Below are 8,424 nucleotides of genomic sequence, written 5' to 3' on the forward strand. Positions count from 1 at the left end.
GTCATTTTATGCAAGTCACTTGCATTTGTTTAGCCTTGACTTCCCATGGTGAAAATGAAAATTTTTCCAAGCCTCAACTCTTTTCCTTAAGATGGGAATCAGTAATCCCTCACTCATAATATTGTTGTGAGGATTAAGTGATATGACACATGTGAAATGTTTCACATGCTGGCTGACCACATAGGAAGCCCTCAATAATTGATACATACGTATGTGGCTTCATACCACTCTACTGCAGCTGATGTTTCTTTGAACAGTAGATTATTTTATCCTCTTAACCTCCCTACTAGGTAAGTACCATTATTATCTCCCTTACACAGGGGGAGTTAGGCAACTTGCTCAAGTTCATACATTTATCAGTATTGAGAGAGGTTTAACTAAGTCTGATTCAACAACCTGTGTTGAATTTCTCTTGCAATGATGTATAATTTGGGCTCCTTCTCTTCCTCTCCCTCCCCTCCCTCCTCCCTCTCTCCATGTGGCCAAGAGCAGATAAAGTGTTTATGCTTCAAATGGTTTACCCATACAAAGGAATAACTAGAAAGAGTTGAGAAGTCAACACAAGTATAATTAGGCAGCTTATCTGGTGTTAATAACAACTCTTCAAATGTCAACAGAGCAGGCTCTTAAACAGAGTAGATGCTAGAAGTGAATTTGAAAGCAAGCCATGACTTGAAAGATCAAGAATCACTGTTGATAGAATTCCTCTAAGGGGGAGAATATTCTTCAGAACCCCACCCCACTAGAGAAAGAGAGAAGCAGGCTGGGAGTATGGATCGACCTGTCAACACCCATGTTCAGCAGGGAAGCAATTACAGAAGACAGACCTTCCACCTTCTGTACCTTATAGTGACCCTGGGTCCATATTTCCAAAGGGTTAGGGAATAGGAAAGCTATCAGGGGAGGGGATGGGATATGGAGTTCTGGTGGTGGGAATTGTGTGGAGTTGTACCCCTCTTATCCTATGGTTTTTGTCAATGTTTCCTTTTTATTGATAAAAATCTAAAAAAAGAAGGGAGAATAGTATAATTAATTCAATGCACAGATCAATAGTCATTTAGATTTGAAGTCTGTTTGATACCCATATTGACTCAGGTGAAAATGTTTTGTTGCTTTTGCTGGGGTTTCACCACTTTTTCAGATAGAGTGAGAAAGAGATAGAGAGAGGGTGGGAAAGACACCAGAGCACTAAAATTTCCTCCACTGTGGAGTGGTACCTGGGTTTAAACCTGGGTTGTACATATAGTGAAATAATTGCACTATCCAATTTAGTGGTTTTGCTGGTGCAGATTAAGATGTCTAGTACTTCAATCAGTTGATGGAAGTTGTGCCATGAAGATCACACCCATCAAGAACTAGAGCCTGTATCTATCCCTCCTGAGTTTGTTTGTTTTTTCCATCTTCATGCCAGAAGCAGTGCAACCCACCTTAAGGAGAGTCCCATTAATTTTTATGTCTTCCACATATCTTCTTGGTGATTTAAAGAAAGCTCTCTCTTTTTTTTTTTAAGAATACATCTGGAGGTCAACAGGCATAATAATGAACTTGGCACGTTCTTTTAAAAATAATTTTATTGGAAAAATAATGACTTATTTATAGGACAGTTGTTGACATATGGGTTGAGTCTCTTACCTACCCATGATAAGTGTCTTCATACCACTCCTACCAAAAACTCTTTTCACCATTACACACTCTCCATTTTCTTTCCAGAGTCCTATGCTGTTCTGCAGTATACCTCTTCCAGTCCAAGCTTCACCCTGTGTTTTCCTTTCCTTTCTTCTCTTCTTAAATACCACCTTTAAGGCAGATTATTCATTACTTTTCCTTCTTCTCTGGCTTATCTCACTTAACAGGGAACATTATTATTATTTTTAATCACTTTATTGGGGGAAGGGAGAGAGGCAGGATCTTTAGTTCTTTCCAGTCCTGGGTAGGACATTTTCTTTTATCTCTTGCTTCTCAGATTTAGTACAGTTGTCATTTATCTCGACGCTCTGGTTTATAGGTGGTGTGGGGGACTGAACCTGGGACTTTGGAGCCTCATGTGTGACAGTCTCTTTTGCATAACCATTATGGCTATCTATCTACCCCCCACCACCACCCTGATAGAACTTTTCTTATACTTGACTCATTTGCATTAATGAAGGGACATGTGATTCCTGTTCAAGGTAAGAAACAAGTATAAATCATTTAGAAGTTTACAGTTAGATTGACCAATCAGGAAGAAGACTGATTCTTGGAGGAAAACCATTTATTTGGTCTACCTAACCTGGTCATCAGAAAAAATGGTTTTAACTGGCATTGGCTATATCTAGCTTGTCTAGCTCTCTGGACCACATAAATGGCTCATTTTAATTTAGTACATTATAAAGATAACTACATATTTGAGGGAAAATATTAATACTATATAGGATGTGATAATAATAAACATTTTTATTAGTTATTTAGTAATGGTTTACATTATTTTAAGATTAAGGTGTATATTTTCATACCATACTACCAAAGTTATATTTTATAGTTATCTAAAATTATTATATTTTATAGTTATCTAAAATTGCTATATTTTATATATTTATATTTATATTTTATATTTATATAAATTTGCTATATTTTATAGTTGAGGAAACTGAGGAACTGATAGCATTAGTGATCATTTATATTCCCCAGTTGATAAGCAGCAGAACCAGGGATTCCAGGTCAATAGTTAATTTATGACCCTATTTCTTAGTCATCACCTTCCTTGCCCTCCTCTCTGCCAGGGATGAAGAATCAATCATTACATTTTGGGCTCTTTCTTTGCGTAGGGAACTTGTGAAGAGTAAAATGAGTTTCATATATAATACTTAGTAGAGGGTCCTATTTTAAAGGTGCAAAATATCAGCATACAAGGCTTATTTGGTCAATTTGATTATGTGTAAGCTGTGAAGACTGATAATCACAGACTGAGGTTTGGCTGCTTTCTCCATAGCTATCTATAGTTAGATAAGAGGGGAGAGGAAGCAATAGAAGCTTGGATCTTTATGGGACTCCAATACCATATGACCTGATGGCTGTTGGTATTTTGTGAAGTGTTAGTTTGACCACCTCTGTTGTGACATTTGCTGGTGATGTACTTTGGCAGCATCTCTGACACTGTTGATTGGATAGAAGTTGTGCCACAGTGGAGGGTATGCTGTCTCCCATGATTTGATCAGTTTGTGACATCATGTTGATCATACCAATGGGTAACTTGTGTCCTGCTGTGAGTGTACAAGGCTTCAAATACTGTGTTGCTAGACCAAGAGCTAATGTGTCATTGAAATTAAGTACATGATCTAAGGACCTAGGTGAACCTGTTTGTATCTTAGATTTGACATATAATAGCAATGGGATTTGGGGCTTATTGATTCACTTCCCTGAGTTTTATCATTTATAAAATAAGGACCAATCTAATTAGTCATTTTGTAGTGTTATGATGATTAAATACAATACTTTTAAAAAGTACTCAGTAAATGTTTTATTGGTAATAACTTTATTTTAAATATTATCAGAAACAGGGGTTTGGGCGGTGGTGTAGTGGGTTAGGCGCATGTGGCGCAAAGCCCAAGGACCGGCTTAAGGATCCCAGTTCGAGCCTCCGGCTCTCCACCTGCAGGGGAGTCACTTCACAGGCGGTGAAGCAGGTCTGCAGGTGTCTATCTTTCTCTCCCCCTCTCTGTCTTCCCCATCTCTCTCCATTTCTCTCTGTCCCATCCAACAACGAACAACATCAACAATGGTAATAATAATAACCACAACGAGGCTACAACAACAAGGGCAACAAAGAGGGGGAAAAATGGCCTCCAGGAGCGGTGAATTCATGGTGCAGGCACTGAGCCCAGCAGTAACCCTGGAGGAAAAAAAAATATTATCAGAAACAAACAGAAAAAACCGGAGGGTCTCTTTTTGTTTTAACATTTTTTAATTTATTTATAAAATGGAAATATTGACAAGACCATAGGACAAGAAGGGTACAATTCCACACAATTCCCACCACCAGAACTCTGTATCATTCACCTCCATTGAAAGCTTTTCTATTCTTTATCCCTCTGGAAGTATGGACCCATGGTCATTCTGGGATGCAGAAGATGAAAGGTTTGCCTTATGTAATCGCTTCCTCGTTGAACATGGGCATTGGCAGGTTGACCTATACTCCCAGCCTGTCTCTCTCTTTCTCTAGTGGAACAGAGCTCTGGGAAGGCAGGGTTACAGGACACATTGGTGGGGTCGTTTGCCCAGGGAAACTAAGTTGGCATCATGCTAGCATCAGGAACCAGGTGGCTGAAAGGAGTTCAGATATGAAGCAGAATGAATTGTTTAATAATCAGGATGTTGTTTAATAATATTGCAGATGAAGATTTGGGGATCTCTATTTTGGAAAAACTTAGTAGGTTTATTTCAGGTATATTCCAAGAGGCCCGTGACTTTACTAGTTTTTGTCTGAGCCTGACAGCTATCATGCAGGTAGACCAAAGGTATTGTCTGGGGAGATGGTATCAGAGTTGGAAAAAGGACTAGAAAGCTGGATCAGGGAAAAGAATAGGTCCACAAAATGGGAAGAGTATATAAATATTGTTGACTGTAAACCCCGTAGATTTGATATGGGGCCCATATTCCACACAGTAGCCTATGTAACCTCTGCATCCCTGTAGGTCTGAGCTCTCATTCTGTGGTCATGGCTAGGAACATTCCAGGCTGTACTAATTGCAGGACCCATCTTCCTTGAGTGGTAGAGTATGTTGCCCAACTTTCCTTCAGAGAATGGAATAGTCCCTACCATTGTTGATCCACATTGAGGGCAAGGTCCTGTAGGGGCCCACAAAGGGGTCAGTTATGTTGATCCTGATGGAGATGACCAGCAGCAATGGAGAAAGGGATCTGTTAGAGGTCTAGGCCCATCATGAATCTGTGGGAACCCCAGGTCTCTCTGACTGGGTGCTGGGCTAGTGTGGGGGTGGCTCTTACCAGGCGTGTGCTCTCTGGGTTGGAGAGAACTCAACTGGAGCAAACCTGGGCTGCTACTCAGCCACACAAGGGAAATGACTCAGGAACCAAGCTCGTGGCAAGGCAATGCAATGTCTTTGTTGATCAGAGAGCCAATGCTTTTAAATGGTAGACCTGGAAGTGGCAAGTCAGATATAGAAATGGCAAGGAAGGGGCTGGAGAAAGGCAAAAGTGAGCTGGAAAGGTGGAACTTCCTTAGCAACTGTTGGGAGGGTTTTAACTGGTAGGATTAATATTACCCTGCAGGCAAGGAGGGTCTCAAGGAGATACATCAAAGGAATGGAATGGGTGGGGATCTCTCAGGCAAAACAATGATTATGTAGATAAGCCATGTTATCAGGAATGCAGGGTGCTTTGTAAGGCTCCTCACAATTACCTGACATCTCCCCCTTTCTTTTTATCTAATGGCCATAATATTAGGAATGTGGGGTGCTTTGTGAGGCAGGGAGTCTCATAGGATGAGACACACCTTTGAGGTTACTCCTATCCCTCCTTGCTCAACCTCTCAGTAGGGTGAGAGACTAACAAGATAGACACACTCCTCAGGTCAAGCCCTGACAAGCTCAACCACATCCTCACTATTTCCCGACAACTAGGTCCCCCAGTGATGTGGTGGCCTGATAGTGACCAAAGAGTCATCATTAAAACATGCCAGTTTCTTGCTCTTATTTAGCTTTTGTAGTCCTTACTTTGTCTGACAAGGTTAACATTAGAGTTAACTGAGGGATGTGAAACATGCAGTAGGTGAGGAGAGTGTCTAGGGCTAAGTAGGAACCATTTCATTAGGTACTTTATGGTGCCTTTTTTAGGTCTTTCTACTTGCTCACTGCATTTATTGACTCACTGTAAACTATTTTGCACTATTACTTTACGGTATATATTTTCCCTCAACTTATTGATACATGTATACATATTCCCTATCTCATGGGCCATAGTCTATATCTAGGTACTGAGGCTTTGTTAGGAAGTGAACCACCCAAAATGGAATTAAGCAGTCCTATGAGATAGGAAAGGTCTCACCAGGGTAATAAAGCTGAAGGGTTGACATTCCACACCTGATGTCTCTGGACACAGTCCAAAATGAAACATATCGAGGTGGTACTGGTTGAATTGGTACTGGTGGTACTGGATCAGCAGATATAGTATCAATTGGTATGAACTGAGAGAAGCATGCAGAAAAGTGAATACCACCCCAGAGGTTCCAGGACTGGGAGAAATATCGGCTATATAGAGCATAGGAAAGGTTTCTGCTGTCATAGGGTTTAAGAAGGTAATAGATAGTTATTGCTATAACCAAATTATTTGACAATTGGGTTCACTTTGAAAGTCCCATAGTTAGGATTTGCTGTATCATATAAGACCTCACCATAATTTATGTCCTTTAATACTATTTGCATATAGTTATGTCTTATAAAGTAACACCACCAGTTGCTTCTGTTCTCCCTCATCTAAGCTTATGGGTGATTTAATATTTCAAAGAACAAGTCATTATTAGGCATGTATTAACAATTTGATCCCACTTAAAATTCAATCTGATTACCAATTTGAAGTCTTAAGTGCTTAGATTAAGGGAATATATATTCAAAGCTATGGTCTACACATCAAAAAGTTTGAGATATTCAATCCACTTTACTCTCATATTAGTTAGTGATTTGTGAGACTGTGAGTTAATAGGAGTGTATATTAACACCATTCCCACCACCAAAAGTCTGTGTCCCTCCCTTATCTTCCCTATAGTGAAGCTGAACATCTAACTCCCCTTCCCCTCCCAGAGATTTTAACTTTGGCATCATACTCCTAACTCAGTCAGATTCTGCTCTGAGTTTCCCTTTCTGTTCTTCTTTTTCAACTTCTGTTTTTTGAGTGGAGTCATCTCATACTGGTCTTTATCTTTCTGGTTTATCTCACTTAGCATAATTCCTTCTAGCTCCATCCAAGATGGGTCAGAGAAAATGGGCTCATTGTTCTTAATAGCTGCATAGGGTAGGTCTCTTTTATATAACACAGTCCCAAGAGTTGTTAAACCACACATTTTTTTATTTTTATTTATTTATTTTTTTATAGCCACTTTCAGGGACCTTAAAGACCCTAACGTCATTAAGGCTCGTAAAATGGCATTGCTATCACCAGTTATAAAAAATTTCTGCAGAAACACAATCAGGTAAGCAGATTCATTGACTGGCTTTTTTATTGTTTTTTAATTTTTTCTTTGTTATTAACAGTTTGTTAAAAGATTGTAAGGTTATAATTTATAGTCCCACACCAGACCCACCATAAAAGTTCTGTTACATCCACCATGAAAGTTCTGTATTCCCACTCTTCCACCTCTCAAAGATAACCACCAGAGTGCCCATAAGTCTTATAAAACAGTTTGCTTATTTCTGTTTTATTTTATTTTTTTTTTGGCAAGTCCATCTAAGTCAGATTCTAGATTCCACATATGAGTGAAACCATCTGGTAGTTGTCTTTCATCCCTTTGCTTACTTTACTAAGCATACTTACCACCAGTTCCATCTATTTTGTCTCAAAGGACACAATATCATTGTTTGCAATTAAAAAATAAAAGACTGCATAGAGGTGCTGCTGCTGGCATGGATTTAAAACAGGTTTGTTACATGGTGGTACAGCAGTAGAGGTTAGTATATTTTAGGTACAGCAAGACAGGCAGTTATTGGTAGAGGTAAGACTAGACCAGGTCCATGAATCTATAAGTTGCCATAGTTCGGCTCCATATATTTTCTCCTAGTACAGGCATCATGGTAGGTCCAGGAAAGCCAATGCAGCCTGAGTGCAAGCAGGAGAAAGATCAGGGAGAGAGGGCTAGATTTCTGGATGCCTGGAAGTTAAATCACTTGGTTTACTTAAGTCTGTCAGCTTGACATCAGCCTTATGCTAATTATGATCTTATGGTCAGCCTCAGCCCTATGCTAATCAAGTCCCAATTTCCTATTCATGAGCTGTGTCAAAATAATTCCTCCTTCTTAGTGTAAACATGGACAAGATGCTCAGAGTCTTAGGTTCCCTCTGTGAGCTTTGACTTTGGCCCCCCAAATGTGGACACAGTAACTGAGTATCAGATGAAGGCCCTGCTAGCATAGAGAGACCTTTTGGTCTGGCATCTAACCCAACGATGGCCCAACACTTATTGCAAACTCAGATCAGAGACCAACAGAGGTAGCCAAGAATTCAGGTGGTTTCTGGGTATGGGGATTATGGTGCATCCAGGGTGTTGGAGTGCTGCTATGTAGGCCTTAGCTCATTTTGTTCTAGTGAGGAGTTTGCAGGCAAAAAGTTTAACTGCACAGCATGGGTCCAAACAAGACCTATGAATGACAAACTAAAAACAAACATACCCTAGACCTTAAGGCACTAATATTATTGACTTCAATCACAAAGAGGCTA

The 8,424-nt window shown here is 39.8% G+C and overlaps 1 non-coding gene across 1 annotated transcript; it reads right to left on the minus strand.

Moving 5' to 3' along the window:
- Nucleotides 1-7,078: 7,078 nt before the first annotated feature.
- Nucleotides 7,079-7,207, minus strand: LOC132542920 (small nucleolar RNA SNORA33). Its single transcript, XR_009553891.1, has one exon. It is a non-coding gene; the product is annotated as a small nucleolar RNA SNORA33 (small nucleolar RNA).
- Between the last annotated feature and the right edge of the window lie 1,217 nt (nt 7,208-8,424).

The sequence above is a fragment of the Erinaceus europaeus genome, chromosome 1, assembly GCF_950295315.1.
Source record: "Erinaceus europaeus chromosome 1, mEriEur2.1, whole genome shotgun sequence".
Classification (NCBI taxonomy): Eukaryota; Metazoa; Chordata; class Mammalia; order Eulipotyphla; family Erinaceidae; genus Erinaceus; species Erinaceus europaeus.